Source organism: Dipodomys merriami, unplaced genomic scaffold, assembly GCF_024711535.1.
Source record: "Dipodomys merriami isolate MVZ:Mamm:240054 unplaced genomic scaffold, mDipMer1.0.p SCAF_584, whole genome shotgun sequence".
NCBI lineage: Eukaryota > Metazoa > Chordata > Mammalia > Rodentia > Heteromyidae > Dipodomys > Dipodomys merriami.
The window spans coordinates 271230-297135 of record NW_027206162.1 but is presented as its reverse complement, the minus strand read 5'-3'; the positions used below and the strand labels follow the sequence as shown (position 1 = coordinate 297135).

The 25906-nt window shown below is 41.3% G+C and overlaps 1 pseudogene; it reads left to right on the top strand.

The window, feature by feature from the left end:
- The first annotated feature begins 9270 nt into the window (after window positions 1-9270).
- Window positions 9271-24532, top strand: LOC138813092 (PPP2R1A-PPP2R2A-interacting phosphatase regulator 1-like; annotated as a pseudogene).
- The last annotated feature ends 1374 nt before the right edge of the window (window positions 24533-25906 follow it).

Here is a 25906-nt window from a genome sequence, read left to right as displayed (position 1 = left end):
TTGCCTCTTGAGGATGCTGCAGATGACTTCTGGAGGATGTCACATATATCCTCCCTAGGAGGCCCTAGATGACCTCTCATGGAGGTTCCAAATGGCTTCCCAAGGAAGTGTCAGATAACCTCCAAAGGAGGCCCCACATGTCCTCTCAATGATGCTGAGGTTACCTCTTGAGTAGCTCCCAGAAGGCCACTCAAGGAGGCCATATATGAACTCCAAGAAGGTTCCAGATAACCCTCTTGAGAAAGTGACAGATGACCTCCAGAGAAGGTCCTATATACCTTCCTCCCAGATGATGTCCGAAGACAGATTTTTCATCAAGGTTACCCGAGAAAACCTCCCAAAGAAGCCCCACATGACCTCAGGAGGTCATACTAAATTGCCTCTTAAGGAATCCCCAATGACTACTTTTGAATAGGTCTCAGGTGGCCCCCTGAGGAAGCCCCAGATGACCTCTGGAGAAAGTCCAAGATGGACACTGGAGAACGCCCAAGATGACCTCCAGGGTAGGTCTCAGATAGCTTCTCAAAGAAGTTGCAGATGAATTCTTGATGAAGTTCCAGATGGCTTCCCAAGGAAGCACTACATGACCTCTCAAGGAGATTCCAGATGGCTTCCAAAGGAAGCCTCACATGACCTCTTAAGGAGTTCCCAGATGGCTTCCCAAGAAAGCCACAAATGACCTCTAGAGGGGTCCCAAAAACATGCTGGGAAGCTTGCCCAGATGCAGCCCTAGAGGTACCTACATGACTTTTGTCCATGTTGGTCCTCTGGAGATAAACCCTCGAGGCCCTGAAGGCTGACGCTCTCACCTATGGGGATTTTCCCCTGGGGCCAAGGCCTGATGCCATCCAAATGGATTAATCTTTGTGGGGGTCTCCAAAACTTCGGGCCTCTATTGTTCAAGAGAATCCATCGAGACACATTTAATATGATAAATGTTCTCCAAACCACCAACCCCCAAGGTTATGATATCCAAAGCTCCAAACATCAAAGGGCAAGCCTTTTTGTCCCCTTCCCTTTGTCTTTCCTTCACTACAGACCTATACTTCCTTTGAAGTCTTTCCCTTTTTCCCTACTAACAGTTCCTTCTTCTCTTCAGGCCTCTCTACTCTCCACAGGCCTGAACTGTTTTGCCTTTGTAGTCAGTTGCCATCTTTCACCTCCTGCTCTCCCTCAACTTCCTCTCCTTTCAGGCCTTTACCCTTTTGCTCTCACACCACTTCCTTCCTTCCATGACTTTTCAATTTTTATCTCTCCTTCCATTGCTCTGAACAAGCAGCACATATAAATTCTGTACCCCTTCTCCACTCCAACTGCTAACAGTTATCAACTGTCACATCCGAAACTCCCCACAGCCCAATCACTTCTTAACAGCTCAACACTTGGTGATTAATGTACCAGCCCCTCCCACAGAATGCCCTGTCTTCTCCAGCTGGCCAGGAGAGAGGGCCAGGCTGATTATTGGACCCTATAGACTATCGGGGCCCTGCTGATTATTACAGTATCCTCCTTGTGAATTAGGAACAATTGAAATTGGAAATTTGATTGTAATATTGCCAACTCGTTGTGACATCACAAACCCATTTTGACATCATCATTAGCACGACATCACAAACCCATTGTGACAATATTGTCATTGTGATATCATGATTCCATTGTGACTTCTCAAATCTATTATGACCTCTTAGCTCCTTTGAAAAATCACATGCCCTTTTCAACATTACAGTCCCTTTGTGTACCCAAATCCTTGTTGTTAACTAATGACAATTGAGACCAGACATGCCATTATAAATCAAAAAGTGTTTCTGGTATCCTCAACAGTGTGACATCACATTTTCATTATGAGAGCATCAGCTCATTGTGACATCACCAAACTCAATGACATAATCACATTATGACAATTGTCATTGTGATATCATAGACACCTTGTGAATGCTTATTAGGTGATTTCATTGTATTTCAAATATGGCATGAGAGTTGATATCAGAAACACATTTTTGTGCCTACATAACCATTTTGACATCATAATCACGTTGTGACATCACAGTGCCATTGTGATATAGCTAATACCATGTGACATCACAAACCTCTCCTATTTTCATAACCTCTGTGACATGCTGACATTGTGATATCTAAGAGCTTTTTGCCCTCATAATTTGTTTCCAACCTCATATTTCATGTATGACATGAGATACCAGAAATCCACTGTGACATCGTGACCTTTGTGACATCACACTGATAGATGTCATGAACATCGTGTCACATTGTGACATCACAAAAAGTTTTGATGTCACATTTAGTTGGTGATGCCATACAGGTAAGGGGTCACAGTAGGTCTATGATGTCACAATTGGTTGGTGATATCCAAATGGCGTAAAGTTTCTGTTGTCATGAAATCACAAAGAATAAGAGTTCACAAATGGACTGTGGTATCTCCAAAGGCATGTGTTGTCACAAATGTGATGAAGTCCAAGGAGGATTGTGATGTAATAGTGTGACACAATGGTCATGATGTCTGTCAGTATGATGTCACAATGGTCATGATGTCACAGTGCATTTCTGATATCACATATCATAACTGAAATATTATGTTTGAAAAAAGATTACGAGCTCCTAAAGGGCGTAAGACATCACAATTACAGCAACTTACAAGACTTATGAGGACAGGGCATGTTTGTGATGTCACAGTGCGTTAGTGATATCACCATGGCACTGTGATGTCACAGTGATTGTGATGTCATATACTTATGAGATCACAATGATTTTCTGATATCAACCCACATGCCACATTTAAAATAGAATGAAATGAGAGAATAGGCATTTGCAATGCGTCTATTACCTCACAATTACAATATAATATCATAATGCTATGAGGTCATTTTAAATTGGTGATGTTGCAAGGAGGTGAAGGTGTCATAATGAATATGTGCTGTCACACTGGTGATGGATTCACAAAGGGTTTGTGATGTTACAATGGCATATATGAATTCAATTTCATGTGTTCAAATTGAGGGTAAGGGTACACGAAGGGACTGTGATGTCACAAATGACTTATGTGTTTTCAAAGGTACTTAGGGTTCATGAAAGCTTTATGATTCACAGTTGTGATGAGTTCACAGTGGGTTTTTGATGCTATAATGATTTTGTAATATCTCAAACACATGTCCAATTTGAATTGCTACTATTTCACAATGTGCATACAAGTTCACAGATGGAGCTTGAAGTCCTAAGGAACATGACTTTTTTAAAAATGTTAGGAGGTCATATTAGGTTTCTGAAAACACATTGGGACAGTGATATCACCATGGCAATGTCAACTCACTACTTCATGTCAGAATAGATCATGTCACAAATAGATGATGATGCCACATTGCTGATGAAGTCACAAGAGATTGGTGATGTCACAATGTGCTGGCAATGTCACAATGATATGATCGTTCTCAATTGTCTCTAACTGACAATGAGTACATGAGTTCAGAAAGGTACAGTGGTTTCTACAAAAGTATGTGTTGTCACATATTGAAATCCTAAAAGGTTTGTGATGTCAGAATTTGACACAATGGCTACGACATCTGGCAGTGTGATGTCACCATGGTCATGATGTCACTGGGAATTTGTGATATCAAAGGTCATATGTGAAATCTAATGATGTCGCCAACAGATTATGAGGAAAAAAAGGAATGTCACAAAAGTTATGATGACAGGATAGGTTTGTGATGTCACGGTGTGTTAGTGATATCATAATGGCAATGTGATGTGCAAAGGGATTGTGATATCACAATGGTTATGAGTTCATGATTTGTTTATGATATACACCTATATGCCACATTTGTAGTAGAATGAAATCACAGAAAAGGCATTCATAATGTGTCGATGATATCACAATGACAAAGTGAAATTATAATTTTATCATATTTTAGTTTTGTGACTTCACAATGAGCAGATGGAATCATCACGTCAATGTGATGTTACAGTTGTGATGACCTCACAAACTTTTTGATGTTAAAATATCATGTCTGATTCTCAATTGTCAATATTTCACAGTGGGGTTTGGATACACAAAGGCACTGAGATGTCACAAAGCTATGTATTTTTCAAAGATTATAAGAGGTCATAATAGATTTGGGATTTCACAATGTGATCCTGGTGTCTAAACAGCAACGTGATGTCACAATCGGTTTATGATGTCACAGTGGTTTTTGAGGTGACAATGGGTTAGTTAGGTCATGAGTTTGTAATATCACAATTATTTGTACAATTTCAAGCGCTACTAGTTCACCATCAGTACACTGTAATAACCAGTAGTACCCCTATAATACACGGGAACAGATAGTCATCATGACCTGCTGGTCTGGACCAACAGAGGGGGGGGTGCATGCCGCTGGAGTGGGCAGGACATGCTGCTGAAGAGATAGGATGTTAAGCTCCACATGGTGAGCTGCCAAGAAGTTATTGGGCTTGGACATTTGGGAAGTGATGATTGAAAACTGTTATGCAGGAAACATATTTTAGTGGGGGCAGGGAACAGCCTATATATAGGTTGCATGTTCAGAGCAACAGAAGGGGGAAGCAAAAGGGGGAAGACCTGGAAGGAAAGAAGTGGTGAGAGTACTGGAGGGTAAAGACCTGGGAGGAGAGGAAATTGAGGGAGAACAGGAGGAAAAGGACAGCAACTGGCCACCTGGACAGGGCAGTGAAGGCCTGACAAGAGTACAGCAACCTGAAGAGAAGAAGGGAATGGTGGAAGGAAAAAATGAAAAGACCTGAACGGTAGGACCGGTCTGTAGAGAAGGAGGATGAAGAAAAGGAAAAAGCCTTGTCCTTTGAAGTGTGGAGTTTGGAGATGATTATTTTGGAGTTTGGTTGTTTGAAGACCAGTTAGCAAATGGCTGGGCTGCTCTTTGGAGGTCTGAGGGTTCATGGTTGAAGCTGCAATTAGCTCTGGGCATCCAGCCCAGGTCAATGTAGACATTTGTTACAAAATTTATGAAGACAAGACAGGTTTGTGATGTTACATTGCATTAATGATATCACAATATCAATATGAGGTCACAAAGGGATTGCAATGGTGCAATCGTGATGTGGTCACTATGGGTTACTGAAATCAACCTATATGCCATATTTGAGATAGAATGAAATCACAGAATAGGCAATCACATTGTCTCTATGACCTCACAATGAAAATGTGATGTCATAATGCTATGATGTAATTGTCATTTTGGGATGTCACAGTGGGCTGATGGTATCCTAACAACAATGTGATTTCACTCTGTAGATGATGTCACAAAGAGTTTGTAATGGTAAAATGGCATGTCTGATGTCAGTTGTCCTTTGTTCACAATGAGGGTATGGTTACCAAAGGAACTGTGGTGTTACAAACACCATGTGCTTTTTCAAAGTGCTAAGAGATCACAACAGGTTTGGGATATCAGAAGGTGATCCTGGCAATGTGATGTCACAATAGGTTTGTGATGTCACAGTGGTCATAAGGTCACACTTGGATAGTGATGTCACAATGAAATTGTAATATCACCACTACATGTCCAATTTCATTCTACTAGATCACAATGAAGATACAAGTTCACATAAGGAGCTAGAAGTCAGAAAGGCCATAAATTTTGTAAAATATTATGAGGATATAATAGGTTGGTGAAAATGCAATGGGACAGAGATATCCCATTGGCAATGTGATGTTACAATTACATGAGATAGTATTGTTTTGAAGTCACAAATGGTGATCCATACAGGTGATGCGGTCACATAGGTTTGTGATTTTACCATGGGATGGTGATGTTATAATCTCATACCAGATCTCTAATTGACAATGGTTATATAAATTCATAAGGGATAATGATGTATCCAAAGGCATATGTTGGCACAAGTGTAATGAGTCTTAACAGGTTTGTGAATCACAGTGTGATTAAGTGGTAATGACATCTGGCAGTGTGATGTCACAGTGGATTTATTATATCACATGTCATACCTGAAGTATGAGTTAAACAATTTATGAACTCAGTGATGCTGAAGAGATCACACTGTCAGCATGTCAAAAAATTTAGGAGAATAGGACAGGTTTGTGATGTCACAGTGGGTTAGTGATATCATAATGGCACTGTGTTGTCATCAAGGTATTGTGATGTCATAATGATTATGTGGTCACAATATTTTTCTGATATCAACACACATGCCACTTTTGAAATAGAATGGAATCACAGAATAGGCATTCCAATATATCTGTGACATCACAATGACCATGTGATGTCATAATGCTATGATGTCATTGTTTTATGGTGTCACAATTGGCTGATGTCATAATGACAATGTGATGCTACATTGGTAATGATGTCACAAAGTTTTTGCGATGTTAAAAAGGCATGTATGATCTCAATTTTCATTAGCTCAAAATGAGGCTATGGGTACACAAATGGCCTGTGACTTCACAAAGGCTATGCTTTCTTTCAAAGCTTCTGAGCTCATAATAGGTTTGGGATGTCACAATGTGATCATGGTGGCACAATGGCAATGTGCTATCACAATGAGTTTATGATGTCACCGCAGTGATGAGGTCACAATTGGTTAGTGATGTCTCATCAAATTTGTAATATAACAACGACATATACAATTTCAATTTCTTCTAATTCAATATGAGGATACTGTAATAACCAGTGGAGCCAGAATTATCTGTGGGAGCCATTAATCATTGTAAATTCTTGGCCTGGCCCACCAGAGAGCGTGGGGAATGCCACCAAAGGTGGAGGTGTCAAGCCTCACATGGTGAGCTGTCAAGAAGTGATTGAACATTGGGCAGTTTGGGAAGTGACAGTTGAAAACTGTTAGGCAGAAGACCGATTGGAGTGAGGAGGGGTACAACCTATATATAAGTTGCATTTTCAGAGCATTGGAAGGGGAGATAAAAATGAGAGCTACCCGGATGGAAGAAAGTGGTAAGACAGCAGGAAGGGAAAAACCTGAGAAGAGAGGAAGCAGAAAAGTGGTCATTAGGGCAGAGTAGTGTAGGCCTGTGGAGCCTGGAGAGGCCTGAAGAGAAGAAGGAAATGGTGGAAGGGAAAAAGAGTAAGACCAGAAAGGAATGACAGGTCTGTAGTGAAGGAGGGAGTAATGGAAAAGTTAAATGCCTTGCCCATTGAGGTTTGGAGCTTTGGAGCTCATAATTTTTTGGCTGGTGGTTTGCAGACCAAGGAAGAGAGGGCGGGGCTGCCCATTGGAGGTCTGAGGTTTGGTGGTCAAGGCTGCTCTTGGACCTGGTTATCCAGTCCAGGATAAAGTAATCACAGTCTCCTTTCTAGTGTAAATTGATTTATTGTATTAAATGTGACTCAATGGTTTGTCTCCTTGCCTTAGAGGTAAGTACTCGAGTTCACAGAAAGACCTTGAAGTCTCAAAGGCCGTGAATTTTTTAAGATGTGATGTGACCTTAATAGGTTTGTAAAAACACAATGGGACAGTGAAATAACAATGCCAATACCACAATATAATGTCAAAATAATGCTTTGGTACCACAATTAGTTGTTGATACCATTCTCGTGATGAGGTCACAATAAGTTTGTGATGTTACAATAGAGTCATGATGTCAGAGTGGCATGGGATATCTCAAATGTCATTAATTGATAATGAATATATGAGTTCAAAAAGGGACTGTGATGTCTCCAAAGGTATTTGTTGTCGCAAATGTGATGGCTTTTTAACAGCTTTGTGATGTCAAAATGTGACACAATGGTCATTACATCTGGCAGTATGATGTCATAAGGGATTTCTGATATCACATGTCATACCAGAAATATGAGATTGAAAACAGATTATGAGCTCATAAAGGCCCTACTATATGAGGATGGCAGCATGTCACAAAACTTACAAGTTCAGGACTGGTTGTGACGGCACAGCAGGTGAATGATATCACAATGGCAATGTGAAGTCACAAAGGATTGTGACATCACAATGGTTATATGGTCAAAATGGGTTTCTGAAACAGAGTGAATTCACAGAATAGGCCTTCACACTGTTAAGTCATAACAATGTCACTGTGATTTATAATGCTATGAAGCGATTGTTGTTTGGTGATGTCTCAATTATCTGATGGTGTCATAATGACAATTTGATGTCACTGATGATTTATGATGTTACAATGGTTATGAGGTCACATTATGTTTCTGATATCAACATACATGTCAAATTTAAAATAGAATGATAAAGCCCGGTGCCAGTGGCTTATGAATGTAAACCTAGCTACTCAGGAGGCTGAGATCTGAGGATCGCAGTTCAAAGCCAGCTCAGACAGGAAAGACTATGAGACTCTTATCTCCAATGAAAACCAGTAGAAAACCAGATGTGGCTCTGTGGCTCAAGCATAGAGTGCTCACCATGAGCTGAAGAACAGGGACAGCACCAAAGCCCAGAGTTCAAGCCCCACGATCGAAAAAAAAAGATTAAAAACATGCATTCATAATGTTTTATAACATCACAATGGCAGTGTAATCTCATAATGCTATCTTGTCATTGTAGATTTGTGATGTCAAAAGTAGTTGATGCTGCCATAATGACAATACATAATGTCACACTGGTGATGTCACAAAGTGTTCTTGATGTTACAATGGCATGTTTGTATCAATTGTCAGTTCATAATGAAGGTATAGTTACACAAAGGGACTGTGGTGTCACAAAGGCCATGTGCTATTTCAAAGGTGCTAAGAGGTCCTAATAGGTTTGGGATGTCACAATGTGATAGTGATGTCAAATGGCAATGAAAGCTCACAAGGGGTTTGTGATGTCACATTGGTGATGAAATCAAATAATTTTGTGAAGTCACATCTCATAATCACATGTCCAATTTCAGATGATACTATTTCACAATGAGGATATGAGTTCTCAGAAGAAGACTGAAGTATAAAAGGCTATGAATTTTCTAAAATGCTGTCAAGACACAGTGGGTTTTTGAAAACACAGTGGAACAGTGACATCACAATGGCAATGTGATGTTGCAATATGATGACTTTATAATGTTTTGATATCACAATTGGTAATGCCACACTGGTGATGAGTTTACAAGAGGTGTGTGATGTCACAATGTGTTGGTGATATCAAAATGACACATGTGATCTCAATTGTCATTAACCCACTATGAGTATATGAGCTCACAAATGGACTGTGATGTCTCCAAAGGCATGCGTTGTCACAAAAGTGATGAAGTCCTAACAGGTGTGTGTTGTCAGAATGTGACAAAATGCTCATAATATCTATCAGTGTGAAGTCACCATGATCAAGATGTCACACTGGATTCGGTATCATATTTCATATGCGGATTGGGTATCAGAGGATTGGAATTTCACATTGGGTTAGCGATATCACTATGGAAATGTGGGGTCATGAAGGGATTGTGCTACCACAATGGCTATTAGATCACAATGTGTTTCTACTATAATAGGTTTGTGCTGTCACAATTGGTTGGAAATGTCACAATGGCATGCCGGATCTCTGTGTTGTCTCCAAAGTCATGTGTTGGCACAAATGTGATGAAGCCCTAACAAATTTGTGAGTTCACAATGTGACACCATGTTCTTGATGTCTATCAATGTGATGTCACATTGATAGTCACATTATGAGTTTGAAAACAGATTATATGCTTACTGAACGCCTAAAGTATCCTAATGGCAGCATATCGCAAAAGTTATGACACAAACTCATGGTCATTGGAGCTTTTCTTTCTTTGAAATTGTTTCCTCATTGTGAACTAGTAGAAATTGAAATTGGATATGTCATTATGATATTACAAACTCATAATGATATCACAAACTCATTGTGACATTATCACCACTGTGACATCACAAAACCATTGTGACATCACATTGCTGTTGTGCCTTCACAATCACATTGTGACATCACAAAGCTATTGTGAATTCTTGAGATGTATAAGTCGTTATGTCGAAAACGAATTTTACAGCCTTCATTGGGGGAGGGGGAGTGGGGAGGATTGGGGGAGCAGGGGGAGGATGGAAAGGGATGGGAAGGGGAAACAAAGGAGGAGGCTACAATGCTTGATAAGAAATGTACTCATTATCTTGCCCATGTAATTGTAACCCCTCTGTACAGTATTTTCACAGTAAAAAACAAAAACATGAAAAAATGAAAAAAAGTCACATGACCTCTGTGTCATCACAGACCCTTTGTGTACTCATATCTTCATAGTGAAGTAATGAAAATTGTTATCACACATAGCATTGTATCATCACAAATATTTTGTGCAATAATTATGACTGTGAAATCATATTATCATCATGACACCACCATTCATTGTGACTTCACCAAACCCCAGTGACACCATACCATATTTTTCTTTTTTTTTCTTCTGAGTTTTTTTAATTGTAAATACAGTGTACAGAGGATTACAGTTACATGACCAAGATAATATGTACATATACTATCATCATTGCTGCCTTGACATCACATTGTCATTTTCATGTCATAGACCCATTTTGAATGCCTATTCTTTGATTTCATTCTATCTGAAATGTGCCATCTGCGTTATCAGTAAACCATTGTGAACTCATAACCTTTTTGACATCTAAATCTCTGTCACTGCACATTCCCTTTGTTATATCACTAACCTACTGTTACATCAACTACGTCTCCTGTTCTCATAATTTTGTGACATGCCATTGTGATATATTAGGACCTTTGTGAGTTGAAAATCTGTGTTCAACCTTGTATTTCAGATATGACATGACATATCTAAAATCCAGTGTAACATCATGATATCACACCACTGGATATCATAACCATTATGTCACTTTGTGACATCTCAGATCTCTTAGTTCTTAACCTTTTTGAACACATATGATTTGCTGACATCAGAATCCCTTCCCAAACTCATATACTCAGTGTGTGTTAATGAAATTTGAGGTCACACATGCCATTGTGCCATCAACAACCCCTTGGGACATCTCAAATCTATTGCGACTTCATCAGTATTGCATCATCAATTGTGACATCAAAACATTCTTTTTTTTTTAAATTGTATTTTATTTTATTTGAGAACATACTGTACAGGGGGGCTACAATTACATGGGCAGGATAATGCATACATTTCTTACCAAGCATTGCAGCCTCCTCCTTTGTTTACCCTTCACTTCCCTTCCCCGCCTCCCCCCTCCCCCCACCCAATTTTACCCCCCTCCCCCCACCCAATTATACCCCCCTCCCCCCCCACACCGACATTGTAAAGCTGGTTTTGACATGACATTTTGTACTTCTCATTGTTGCAACAGGTCCACCTGAATCCTTAAACGACTTGTTTGTCCCCATCTCCTCCACATTTTATACTGACATCAAATATAGTGAAAGCGGGGGTTACACTGTGGGGGAGGGACATACAAAGCAACAAAGAAATAATCTTATAAATGCGTTAGAAACACATGCATGAAAGAAACGAAAACATTAAAATACATGTTTAAGGGTTCATTTTCCTAACATCACATTATCTGATCTTTTCCGCTTGACTCATACCTATACTAGATATTGCAAATAAGGGAAACCATGGGACCTATGCTTCTTTGGGCCTGGCTTACTTCACTTAATATAATTTTTTCCAAACCTTTCCATTTCCTAACAAATGGGGAAATGTCATTCTTTCTGATGGAGGCATAGAATTCCATTGTGTATATATACCACATTTTCTTGATCCATTCATCTACTGAGGGGCATCTGGGTTGGTTCCATATCTTAGCTATGGTAAATAATGCTGCAATAAACATAGTTGTGCTGGTAGCATTAGTGTGGTCTTGTTTGAAAACATTTGGGTAAATGCCCAAAAGTGGGATTGCTGGATCATAGGGGAGATCTATGTGAAGTCTTCTGAGGAACCTCCATACTGCTTTCCAAAGTGGTTGAACAAGTTTACATTCCCACCAACAATGAAGTAAGGTTCCTTTCTGTCCACATCCCCTCCAGCATCTGTTGTTGTTGGAGTTCTTGATTTTTACTGTTCTAACTGGATTGAGGTGATATCTCAATGTTGTTTTGATTTGCATTTCTTTTATGGCTAGGGATGTTGAACATTTCTTCGTGTGTCTATTGGCCATCCTTGTTTCTTTTTCAGAGAAGCTTCTCTTTAAGTCTTTCGCCCACTTATTTATTGGGCAGTTGATTCTTTGAGGATTTGTTGTTGGGTGGTTTAATTTTTTGAGTTCCAAGTATATTTTAGATATGAGACCCTTGTCCGTTGTATGGCTAGTAAAGATCTTCTCCCAATCGGTGGGCTTTCTATTGATCTTGCCAGCTATGTCATTTGCCCTGCAGAAGCTCTGCAATCTTATGCAATCCCATTTGTCCAACCTTTCTTTGATTTGTTGTGCTTCCGGGTCTCTATTCAGAAAATTTCGACCTGAACCAAGGAGACCTAGGGTTTCTCCTATTCGGTCCTGTAATGTTTTCAGAGTGTCTGCTTTGAGTTCAAGGTCTTTGATCCATTTGGAGTTGATTCTGGTACAGGGTGATATATAAGGATCTAGCTTTAGTTTTCTACATGTAGTTAACCAATTTTGCCAGCACCATTTACTGAAGAGGCTGTCTTTCTTCCATTCTATTGTTTTAGCTTCCTTATCTAAGATTAGATGGCTATAGGTCTGTAGGTTCATTTCTGGGTTTTCAATTCTATTCCATTGGTCCTGAGGTCTGTTCTTATGCCAATACCAAGCTGTTTTGATTACTATGGATTTATAGTAGAGTTTGAAATTTGGTATTGATATTCCTCCAGCAGTGTTCTTTCCGTTGAGGAGCGTTTTTGCTATTCGGGGTCTTTTATTGTTCCATATGAATTTTTGGATTGCCTCCTCTATTTCCTTGAAGAATGAGGGTGGAATTTTGATAGGTATCGCGTTGAATTTGTAGATAGCCTTGGGAAGTATTGCCATTTTCACGATGTTAATCTTGCCAATCCAGGAGCATGGGAGGTTTTGCCATTTTTTAAGTTCTGTGTTGATTTCCTTTTTCAAGATTTTAAAGTTTTCATCATAGAGGTCCTTCACTTCTTTGGTTAAGTTAATTCCTAGGTATTTTATTTTTTGTGGGGCTATTACAAATGGAGTTGCTTTCCTAATTTCAGCCACACTTTTCTCATTGTTGGCATATAGAAAAGCCATTGATTTTGGGGGGTTAATTTTATAACCTGCTACTTTGCCAAAGTTTTGAATCAGCTTGAGTAATTTGGGAGTGGAGTCTATGGGATTCTTTAAATACAAGATCATGTCATCTGCAAAGAGGGAGAGTTTTATTTCTTCTTTCCCTATTTGGATCCCCTTTATGTCTGCATCTTGTCTTATTGCTGTAGCTAGGCATTCTAATACTAGATTGAAGAGAAGTGGAGAGAGTGGGCATCCTTGTCTTGTTCCTGAGCTAAGAGGAAATGGCTTTAGTTTTTCACCATTGAGTATAATGCTGGCTGTAGGTTTGTCATATACAGCCTTTATTGTATTGAAGAATGTTCCATGGATTCCTAATTTTTCCAGAACCTTCATCATAAAGGGGTGTTGGATCTTGTCAAATGCTTTTTCTGCATCTATTGAGATAACCACGTGGTTCTTATTCTTGCTCCTGTTGATGTGATGAATAAAATTAATTGATTTGCGTATATTGAACCAGATTTGCATCCCTGAAATGAATCCTGTTTGATCATGGTCTATGATTTTTTGGATGAATTGTTGAAGTCGATTGGCCAAAATTTTGTTGAGAAGTTTTGCATCAATGTTCATCAAAGAAATGGGTCTATAGTTCTCTTTCTTTGATGAGTCCCTGCCTGGTTTTGGGATGAGGGTTATGATGGCTTCATAGAATGTGTTCGGTAGTGAGCTTTCTCTTTCAATTTCATTGAAGAGTTGGAGGAGTATTGGTGTGAGCTCTGCTTTGAAGGCCTTGTAAAATTCTGCTGTAAGACCATCTGGTCCTGGACTTTTCTTAGCTGGGAGGTCTCTTATTGCTGTTTCTATTTCAATGCTTGATATGGGCCTGTTAAGCTGGTTTAACTCATCTTGGTTTAGTTTTGGCATGTCAATATTTGCTAGGAAAAGGTCCATTTCTGTCAAGTTCTCAAACTTATTAGCATAAAGTTTTGAGAAGTATGCCCTAATAATGTTCTGAATCTTGGTTGTTTCCGTGGTGATGTTTCCATTCTCATCTCTGAGTTTATTAATTTGGGTGTGTTCTCTCCTTTTTCTGATAAGGTTTGCTAAGGGTCTGTCAATTTTGTTAAGTTTTTCGAAGAACCAACTCTTTGTTTTGTTGATTCTCTCTATAGTATTTTTGGATTCTAATTCATTTAATTCTGATTTAATTTTGATTATTTCTTTCCGTCTACTGGATTGGGGTTTATCTTGCTGCTCTTTTTCAAGGAGGTTTAGATCTGTCATTAAATTGTTAGTTTCAGATCTCTCCAATTTGTTGATGTAGGAGCTCAGAGCTATAAACTTGCCTCTGAGTACTGCCTTTGCTGTGTCCCAGAGGAGCTGGTAATTTGTGTGTTCATTTTTGTTGAATAGCATGAACATTTGAATTTCCTTTCTAATCTCTTCCATGACCCACTCATGATTCAGCAGTGTGTTGTTAAGCCTCCATGTGATACCGGCCTTTCTTTGGTGGCTTTTGGTGTTGAGATCTAATTTTATTCCCTTGTGGTCAGAGAGAATGCAAGGTATAACTTCAATGTTTCTGAATTTAGACAAGTTTGCTTTGTGGCCTAAAATGTGGTCTATTTTAGAAAACGTTCCATGTGCTGCTGAGAAGAACGTGTATTCTGTTGCTGCTGGGTGAAATGTTCGATAAATGTCTGTTAAGTCTAGTTGATCTATGCAGCTGTTTAGATCTGAGTTTCTCTGTTGAGTTTTTGCCGAGTTGATCTATCTAGTGGGGAGAGTGGTGTGTTAAAATCCCCAACAATTAATGTCTTTGGATCTATATGGGATTTGAGGGAAAGTAGTGGTTCTTTGATAAATTTGGGTGCTCCATTGTTTGGCGAATAGATATTTAGAATTGTAATATCCTCCTGAAGGAGAGATCCTTTAATTAGTATGTAGCGACCTTCTTTATCTCTTCTCACGAATTTTAGCTTGAAGTCTATTTTATCTGATATTAGGATTGCAACTCCCGCCTGTTTATGAGGGCCGTTTGCTTGGTAGATTTTGTTCCAGCCTTTAACTTTGAAAATATGTTTGTTTTTACGGGCAAGATGTGACTCCTGCACGCAGCAGATGGAGGGGTCTTGTTTTTTAATCCAACTAGACAGTCTATGTCGCTTAATTGGAGAGTTCAGTCCGTTAACGTTAAGAGATAGGACTGAGAGGTATTTGGGTGTTCCTGCCATGTTATCCACCTTCTTGGGGGCTGTGAAAACTGGGTTCTTCCTAAGGTTCTTGGATTCTCAGTTTGGGTGCAGTTTCTTGGACTTTGTTGCGTTCTTGTTGGTTTTCTATGTGTAGGACATCTTTAAGAATCTTTTGCAGGGCTGGTTTGGTGGAGATGTATTGTTTCAATTTTTCTTTGCTATGGAAGGTTTTTATTTGGCCTTCAGTTATGAAGGAGAGTTTAGCTGGGTACAGTATTTTTGGTTGATAGTTGTTTGTTTTTAGGGCATGGCATACGTCATTCCAGGCTCTTCTTGCTTTGATTGTCTCTGCTGAGAAATCTGAGGTGATTCTAATTGGTTTCCCTTTATAGGTGATTAACCTTTTCTCCTTGACAGCTTTAAGGATCTTTTCCTTGGTCTGGGTTGATCCTGTGTGGATTATAATGTGAAGGTGGGATGTCCTATTCTGGTCTGGTCTATTTGGGGTTCTAAAAGCTTCTTGTATCTGAATAGGCCTATCTTTTTGTATGTTTGGGAAGTTCTCTGCTAGGATCCTGTTAAACAAATTTCCTAGACCATTAACTTCTGTTTCTAGGTGCTCCTCTACACCCATTATCCTTAGATTGGGCCTTCTGTTGGTGTCTTCCAGGTGTTGGATAGACCTATCATATTTCTTGGACTTGTCTTGGATGGTTGTATGTTCTTTCTCTATAATATCTAGGCTGTCTTCAATCCCTGAGATTCGATCTTCTGCATGGTCTAACCTGCTGTCAAGACTCTCTACTTTGTTTTTTATCTCTTTTCCTTCTAATTGGTCAGCTTTGATGGCTTCAAGTTCTTTGTTGAAGCTCTGTTTTAGGTCTTGTATGATTTTCTTTACTTCCTTAATTTGGTGTTCAGTGTTTGTTCTCAAATCACTTAGTTGATTGGTTATGGTTTCTTTGGACTCCCATTCCTTCTGTTGGGTTCCATTCAGCATTCCCTTTGTGGTCTCCCTGACTTCCTTCAGCTCTTTGTTAATGGATTCCATGAATGTCTTTAGTGATCTTTGTGTATTCTCTACCTGGTCTCTTAATTCGTGAATTACTCTTTGATTAGTTTCCTCCCTTCTGTGGGATTCCTGCAGTTCTCTTTGAGTGTTCTCTGCTGCTCACGCCATTCCTCCCTTTCTCTTTGAGTATTCTCAAGTTGTTCACGCAAATCCTGTATCAGTTTTTGAGAAGCTTCCTCACGCTTATGATATTCCTGTATAAACTTCTGGGATGCCTCCTCTCTCTCCCTATCACGCTCATACAGAGTCCTTTGTACATTGTCAAACTTCTCATTTATCATGTTTGCTATTAGTGTTTGTAGAGCTATTTGGGAACTCTCCTCTGGATTATTCTTTATCTGTTCTAATCCCTGATTATCAAGTTTGGGAATTGAGATACCCGAATTTGCCATTTTTCTTGTGTTTTTCCGGCTTACTCTGCCCATTTGAGATGAAGATTGCACCAGTTTTGTGCTAGAACACTATCTTAAGGCAACCATCAACCAAAGTTTGCATTTGTACAGTCAATAGTCTACAGATACAATCTAGTTCAACAGATACATCTATTCAACATCAAACGACTATATGTTAAAGGACTTCGAACCGCAGAAAAGAATTTGGAAAACCAGAAATTATTAGGATTAGGGAGAGATGTGGGTAAAAAATAGGAATAGATTGGTGTGGGGAGTCACAGGTAGAGTTAACTATGTCCTAATCACAGTGCAGGAAATGAGTTGGGTAGGATGCAAGTAGAGAGAGAGAGAAAAAGAAGAGACGGAAAGGGGAATAAAGAGAGACCAAAAAAAGAATAGAAACGTAAAAATTAATGTTATTATAGAGGTTAAAAGACCGTCTATTTAGAGAGGAATGTGAATATGTTCAGAGAAGGGGAGGGACATAGAGGAGATGTGAAAAGCTTTAAGGATGGGAACGGGAGGAGAAAAGATCAGAAGTTCAGTAGAGCTAGATAAAAAACAAAAAGATAATTAAGAAAGAAAGAAAAAGAGAAAGAAGACAAGAAAAGAAAGGAAAACTCTTATTCACGTATTCCTAAAATAAAAATTATAAGATGAGAAAAAAAAAAGGTTACTGGAAAACAATTATTTTTTCAGAAGAGGCAAAAATTAAAGATTAATAAAAGTTTTAGAAGGGAAAAAAATTTATATATATATATATATATATATATATATATATATATAAGGTAACAAAAAACAAAAAACAAGCAAAAAAAAGAAAAGAAGAAGAAGAAGAAAAAAAGAAAAAAAAAGAAAAAGAAAAAAAAAAAAAGAAAAAAAAGTCTTTTGATTTTTTTTTTTTGGGTGGGGGTGGAGTGGGAAGAATCCTGTATCTCCCTTTTGTCTGCAATCAGTCTCTTTTTGGAGTCTCTGGTCAGCTTGAGGTCCTCTGGCTTGATTGGTTTCTTAACTCGGTTGGTTGGAAGAGGCAGAAAAATGCTCTGCTTTACCCAAGATTTTGAGATCCCCCTCCCAGGTTAGTTTTCTGGGAGGGTGGTCTGCTTTGAGAGTCACAAAAGAGGGGGATGTGGTGATGAGGCTAGGTTCTGGGTAGAGTTGAGGCCTTTCAATAAACAGTAGCTTTTCCCTGGGGCTATTTTGTGATAAAGCTCACAGCGCCCAGCCTGGAGCCATTCTCAGGGTTTCTGTTTTTCAATTGATTGTCGAGGCTGCTAGAGGGAGGGGCAGCCTCTGGCTCTGGTTATCCAGTGAAGCAAGGCACTCCGATGGCTGGCGCCTGAGCTGGGTGACTTTTCCCTGGATGGAGCTGAGTCTGGCAGGTCACTTCGCCGTTAAGTTCTTGTGACCTGCTAAATGACTCATTTTATTCCAAGGCCTGAGCTGGAGCTAGCAGCTCCTCCGAACTTTGTCGGTATCCATGATGGAGATCACCGGTGCTGGGGGGGGAGGGGTGGCCTTCCCTCCTCTGCTCCTTGAGGAGTGAGGATGTCGGGCTTGTACTCACGCCGAGTCTTGGATCCTGGGTCGTCTCTGGTCTGCAAACAGCAGGATGAAGATGTTCGCTCCTTGTCGGTTCTTGTTGGTGTTGAGTAGAATCCGCTCGTCCGCTGCGTCTGTCTCCTTCGTCCCCGACTCTCTGTGTCTCAGGTATGTCTCCGCGGCGGTGGTCGCCGCCGCCGCGGCCCCGCTGCCGGAGCGGCAGCTGCTGCGTTTCCTTGGCTTCCCCTCTCTTGTCTAACTCTCTGTCCTGTGATGACACACTTGGTGTGATTCTCTGGCTTAGGACTGTTCACTGGAACTCTAAAACTGCTTTCTATGCGAGAGCTTGTTCAGATTCCAGCTTCTCCTCCGCCATCTTCCCGGAACTCTCCCAAAACATTCTTATAACATGATGATGAGATATCACATTGTCATTGGGAAATCACTGTCCCATCGGGTTTTCATATAGTATGACCTCATACTATGGAGCTTTTTCCATCACCTGTATCCTCATATTGAATTATGAGTCATTGAAATTTGATATATCATTCTGATATTACAAACTGTGACATCACAAAATCGGTTTGACCTCATCACCACTGTGACATCAAAAACCCACTGGGATATCTCATTTTCATTGTGACATTATGGATCACATTGGGCCATCCCAAACTTATAATGACCTCTTTCCACCTTTGAAAACACACATGGCCTCTGTGACATCACAGAACCTTTTTGTATCCATATCCTCATGGGGAACTAATGAAAACTGACATCAGATATACCATTGAAACATAATAAATCCTTTCTGACATAATCATAATTGTGACCTCAGGTTGCCATTATGACACAATTTGCTCATTTTGACAGGTAAAACTACAATGACATCATAGCATTGCAGCATCACATAGTCATTCTGATGTCATAGACACATTGTGTTTGCCTATTATGTTATTTGATTCTATTTCTAATGTGGCATGTTGGTTGATACCAGAAATCCATTGTGAGTTCATGACCCTTGTGATATCACGATGCCTTACTAGCATCACATTGCCAGTGTGATGTCACATTGCCAAATTGATGTAAAAAGGGACTTTTATGAGACAATGGTTATGACATCACCATGAGTTTCTGATATCAACCCACATGTCACATTTCAAATACAATGAAATTACAGATTTGGCATTCGTAATGTGACAATGATGTCACAATGACAATGGCAAATGCTATACTGTCATTAACATTTTGTGATGTCACCATAAGCTAAAGATGTCATAACAACAATATAATGTCACACTGGTTATGATGTCACACAGGGTTTATTATCTTACAATGGTTATGAGGTCACAATGTGTTTCTGATATCAACTGATATGCCACATTTGAAATAGAATGAAATCACAAGATATACATTCACAATGGGTTTATGACAGCAAAATGGCAATGTGATTTCATAATCCTATGTGTCACTGTAGCTTGGTGTTGTCACAATGAGCTGATGGTGTCATAATGACAGTCTTATGTCACACTGGTGATGATGTCACAAAGTGTTTATGATGTCACAATCGCATGTCAGATCTTAATTGCCATTAGTTTATAGTGAGGATATGAGGATGAAGTCACAATGACATATACAAATGAACTGTGATGAAACAAAGGCCATGTTTTTTGTCAAAAGTAGTAGGGTACCTAACAGGTTCTGGTTGTCAAAGTGTTAAAAAAAAATGGGTTAGTGATGTCAAAACTAGTTTAAAATATCACATCTTATTTCAATTTTCAATTGCTACAAGTTCACAATGATACAAGTTCACGGAAAGTGCTCGATGTCTCAAAGGCCATAATTTTCTAAGATGTGATGAGATCATAATAGCATGAGAGCATGAGGGTTCAGTAATATGACAATTGCAATATGAGGTCAAATTATAATGTCATTAGAGTGTTGTTATATCACAATTAGTTAGTGATGCCATAATAGTGATGAGTTCAAAATAGTTTTGTGATGTCGCAGTGGTTTGGTGACGTAACAATGGCATTCCAGACCTCAATTGTCATTAACTCATAATGAGTATATGAGTTTAGAATGGGATTGTGAGGATTCCAAAGTCATTTGTTGGCCCAAATGTGATGAAGTCAGAACAGATTTGTGATGTAACAATATGACACAATGGTCATTACATCTAGCAGTGTGATGTCACAATATTCATAATATCACAGTATATTTCTAATATTTAATGTCATACCTGAAATAATATGAGATCGAAAATAGATTGAGCTCTCAATGGGCCTAACACAGTGGCAACATGTCACAAAACTTATGAGGACAGGACATGTTTGAGTTGTCACAGTTGTTTAGATGTCACAATGGCAATCTTATATCACAAAGGGATTGTCATGTCACAATGGTTATGAAGTTCAAATGTGTTTGATATGAACCCACATTTGAAATACAACGAAATCACATAATAGGCCTTCATAATGTATATATGTTGTCACAATGACAATGTAGAGTCATTACAGATTTGTGATGTCACAATGACCTGATATTGTCAAAATGACAATGTGATGTCACACCAATGATTATATTGTTAATGCTTTATGATATTACAATGGCGTATTTGATCTCAGTTGATATTTCACAATGAGGATATGGATACACAAAGGGACTGTGATGTCACAAAGGCCATGTGTTTATTCAAAGGTGCTAAACATGTCATAAGGGGTTTTGGAGGTATCAAGGTGATTGTAATGTCACAATAACAATGTGATATCACATTGGCTTTGTGATGTCACATTGGTGATGAGGTCACAATGGACAGGACAGGTTTGTGATGTCAGAACAGGTTAATGGTATCACAATGGCACTGTGATGTCAAAAAGGAATTTTCATGTCACAATGGCTTTGAGATCACAATAGATTTCTGATATCCACCAATATTCCAATATTGCTAGCTTGTAATAGAATGAAATCACAGAATAGGAATTCACAATATGTCTCTAATGTCACTATGATATATAATGCCATAATATGATATTTAAGTTTAGTGATGTCAAAATGGCATGTCTAATCTTATTGGTAATTAAATTACCATGAGGATCCGAAAAGTTGCTATGTGCTGAGTCCTTCAAAAGGCACATTGTGCTGAATCCATTACACAGGGTTCTTAGTGCTTTTTTATTTTAATTTTTATTTTTTGTGAACATACTGTACAGAGGGGTTACAATTACATTGGCAAGATAATGAATACATTTCTTATCAAGCATTGCAGCCTCCTCCTTTGTTTACCCTTCACATCCCTTCCTAGCCCCCCCGCTCCACCATGCAATCCCCCCCCATCCCCCACCCCGGCACCAAAGTTGTAAAGTTCTTATTGGACATGACAACTTGTACTTCTCATAGTTGCAATGGGTCCACCTGTATCCTTAAACGACTTGTTTTTCCCCATCTCCTCCACAAATTATATCGACATGAAATATAGTGAAAACAGGGGTTATACTTTGGGGGAGGGACATACAAAGCAACAAAGAAATAATCTTATAAATGAGTTAGAAACAAATGCATGAAAGAAAAAAAACATTTAAATACATATCTAAGGGTTCATTTTCCTAACATCACATTATCTGACCTTTTCTGCTTGACTCATACATATACTAGATATTGCAAATAAGAGAAACCATGTTTCTTTGGGCTTGGATTACTTCACTTAATATAATTTTTTCCAAGCCTTTCCATTTTTATAAGTGTGCTGTGTGCTGTCATGCCAAAAGATTCAATGTTCTGAGTCCTTGAGAGGACAATCACACACACACACACACACTCACACACACACACACACACACACACACACACACACACACACACACACACACACACACACACACACAAACTCGGAGCGTTACCTTGCACCTGCTTGGTTTGTGGGGTGGATGGAGAAGAGTCTCCCCCAGTGGTTGGGCTGAGGGGAACTTCAATTCCCCCAGACAGCTGCCTGGGTTGGGGGAAAGCCCTGAGCTGAGGTGAGGATGCTTCTGCCATGGCCTGGTAGCCTTAAGGCAGAGTCAGAGCAGTACCAAGCCAGGGGAAGGGGCATGGCCGAGGTGGGGAAGTAGTGTGACTGAGGGGAGGACAGGGCATGTTTGAAGGGGCACATAGTTGCTGCAGACAGGTGCACACGGGAGCTGGCATACTTGTGCAGCAGGGGCTGGGCAGCCTGGGTGAGAAGTGGGGGCAGAGAGAAGGAGCAGAGAAGAGCAGGCACATGCACCAGGGGTGGCAGCATCCATGACTGGCCTCCGCTGATGTAGGAGCACAGGTCTGGGCCAGGAGCACAGAGGACACAAAGCCCGCACAGCAGGCACATCCCTCTCACAGTCTCAGGGAGGCTCAGAGGCCAGGTAGGCCCTGAGTCCAAGGCCCCTGCACCAGGGGGCAAGCTCAGCCCTGCCACCTGCCAGCTCCTGCCCCGGCCCTTTCTCCTGCCCTCCCCGTGGCACCTCATTTGAAACAGGTTGCAGCCACCTTGGACTCGTGGTGCCTCTTGGAGTCATCCAGCGATGGTGCACCCCTGGCCTCCTTGCAGCCGGACCTGTTCCCCAGTGGAAACCACGCGGGTTTGCACCTCACGACCTCCCCCTACCCCACACCCCCCACGGACCCAGACCCGTGACACCTGCCTCGCCTTTTGGGTCCCAAACTCGCCTCCCCAGCACCAGGCAGGTCAGCCCTGACTCTGCCACAAATGCCCCCCAGGAGTGGGGGGTGGGAGAGTGGATGTTGATCCTGGAATCCCACCCCCATCCCTAGTGGCCAGTGTCCCAGGAAAAAGGCAGATGCAGGGATGGGTGAAGAGGGTGTGCCACAGGGAACCTGGTGGCTTTAGTCAGAGGGAGCAGCACCTCCACACCTGCCTTCTTGGGATGTTTCCTTTTTTCTGGGGGTGGGGATGTGTTGGATGCAGAAGATAGCCCCCCAGAAGGCTGTGGTGGCTGTGGCTTCCCTGTACTGCGGGATATGGGAGTCCCCGAGGCCTGACCGAGGACCGCCCCCGCTTCCCTGCCCCCCTACCTGATTCAGGTGAAGATGGAGTTGGACCCAGAGCTGCCTCCGGGTCCCGGCAGTAGTCCGGCAGAGGATGGCTGTGGCAGTGGCCAAGGCAGAGGCGGCTGCAGCACCGGCCGCGGCAGAGGGGGCCTCTGGAGGTCTAACAGCGCCCCCCTCATCCACGGCCTCAGTGACACCTCGCCGGTGTTCCAGGCCAAGGCTCCTAGCCCCAGGCAGAACAGCACCACATATCCAGGCCGCCATGGCCTGCTGCTCCTGGCCTCCTCCGTCTGCATGCACAGCAGCGGCTTGCACCAGATCAATCAAACAGGCGGAGGGCATGGACCTGATCAACCAAGAGATGGTCCATGATCACGTGGTCCAGACCGCAATGCAGATAAGCCACTCCTGGGAGGAAAGTTTCAGACTTAGTGACAACGACGTGGAGAAATCCGCTTTCGCCCAAGTGCATGGATTTTATTCCTGTGTCAATAGCACCGTCACCCACCCGGGGTACTGGGAAGCAGTGCTTTTCACCATCCTTGCAAAGTTTTGTGAGTAGCAATGGATTGCCTCCACGCCCCATCCCAAGCCCGACGACCCAATTTACCACCCGGAGAAACCAGAGTCCCATCAATTGTATCCAACCAAGTGTTCTTGGACCATTGAAAAGAAAATGTGAAATGGAAACTGAGTTTCAGCCAAAGAGATTTTTCCAAGGCATCACCAACATGCTTTCTTCTGACGTAGCACAGCTGTCAGATCCTGGTGTGTGTGTGTCTTCGGATACCCTGGATGGAAACAGCAGCAGTGCGGGATCTTCTTGTAACTCACCAGCTAAAGTCAGCACTACCACCGACTCTCCTGTGTCACCTGCCCAAGTGGTATCTCCCTTTATTCCAGTAGATGAACTTTCGTCTAAGTGATGTACTCATCTGGAAACTTTTTGGGGACGGGGCAGGGGAGAGACAGAAATTAAGTCGGAGCAAGCACTGCACTTTGTCAATTAAACTGAGGATATTTCCCTTTTGACCCTTTCCCTTCCCCTCCCCTCCCTTTTTAATTTCTTGAAATGTTCTAGAGAACTTCTCTGTCAGGTCTCCTGCAAATACCCTTGAATTCAGTGTAGTAATATTTTCAGACTTTTCCCCAATAAGTGTGTTGAAGCATACATTTTTCGCTGCTAATATGTCTAAATACATATGTTATCCCTTGATTTTAAAAAACAAGAAGATAGCCCCCCATTCTGTGTGAGCCCTTGTCTTTTGTGCTCGGTCACACTTTCCCCTGAGGAGGGTCCCAGAAGAGCCCACTAGGGAGGTGAGGGCACTAGGGTTCAGATAGAAGGTGAATGTCTGGGAAGAACACGCCCCCACAACACAAGTACACCCTGCTGGTCCTTCCCATTCCAGCTGTCAACAGCACTCACAGGGTGATCACATTTCCCAGCTCTGCCACCATCTGCTGGTGCTCCAGGACCATCTGGTTTCCTCATCCTCCCCAAGAATCCACCAAGTCACCCAGAAGCATCTAGGCTGGAGTAGGAAGTTCATCCATGTATGTAGCCTTTAGGATCTCATCCATTTCCCCAACACTGCCCACACCCCTGGTCAGACAATTCTCTGGGTACACCATGATCTCCTGCTTGTTTTCAGTCCAGGCTCTGAAGAGCCACCTGTCTCAGGACTCCTTCACCCAGAGCCCTGGCCTAGGGTTTTGGTGAATGGGGAGTCATGGCTGTTTATTCCCAAGGGAAAGCGTCTGGCCCTGGAGAAAGGGAGAGGCATGGTGGTTCAGCATTATTAGAGTGGTGCTTCCTTGGGTCGAGCCCCTGGTTCTGACAAGGGAACTCCCGTGGTCCAGCTTGTACATTGTCCTAGATGAGGAACCAACAAACTCAGGAGGGGCACTACTGTGAGTCTATTTGTGTGTGTGTGTGTGTGTGTGTGTGTGTGTGTGTGGGTGTGTGTGTGTGTGTGTGTGCATGCATGAAAGAGACAGAGAGAGAGAGAGAAAGAGAGAGAGCCTGACTGTGCTCAAGTGAGTGATCAATTGGCAAATTGCAGGTGCTGCATGGATGAGTCTACAGTCACCGTTCTGGATTTGTGTATGTGTGTGTGTGTGTGTGTGTGTGTGTGTGTGTGTGTGTGTGTGTGTGTGTGTGTGTGTGTGTGTGTGTGTGTGTATTTGTTGTTCTTTTTTTCAGCAATGCGAAGTATGAGACCAGTATGTTTTCACCATCACTGTTTCATGGCTGCTTTGGGGAAGATTTCAGTAGATATTCCTTTCCACCTCTCTCTTCCCCCTTTCCTGTAGCCCACAGTAGCTTCTGGGCCTGCGTGGGTCTCCCCTAGGAGGCCTGTGGGAACCACAGACCAAAGTTGATACCTTCTGTCTTAAGCCTGAAGGCTTGTGAGACTAGTGGGACCACAGCCACACTCTTCCAGCCAGACAGTCTGTTCTCGTTTGTATAGTTGGAGCTAATTAAGAGTTGGGAATGTGTTGGCCAAATGTAATTAGGGAACAAGATGGAGGGTG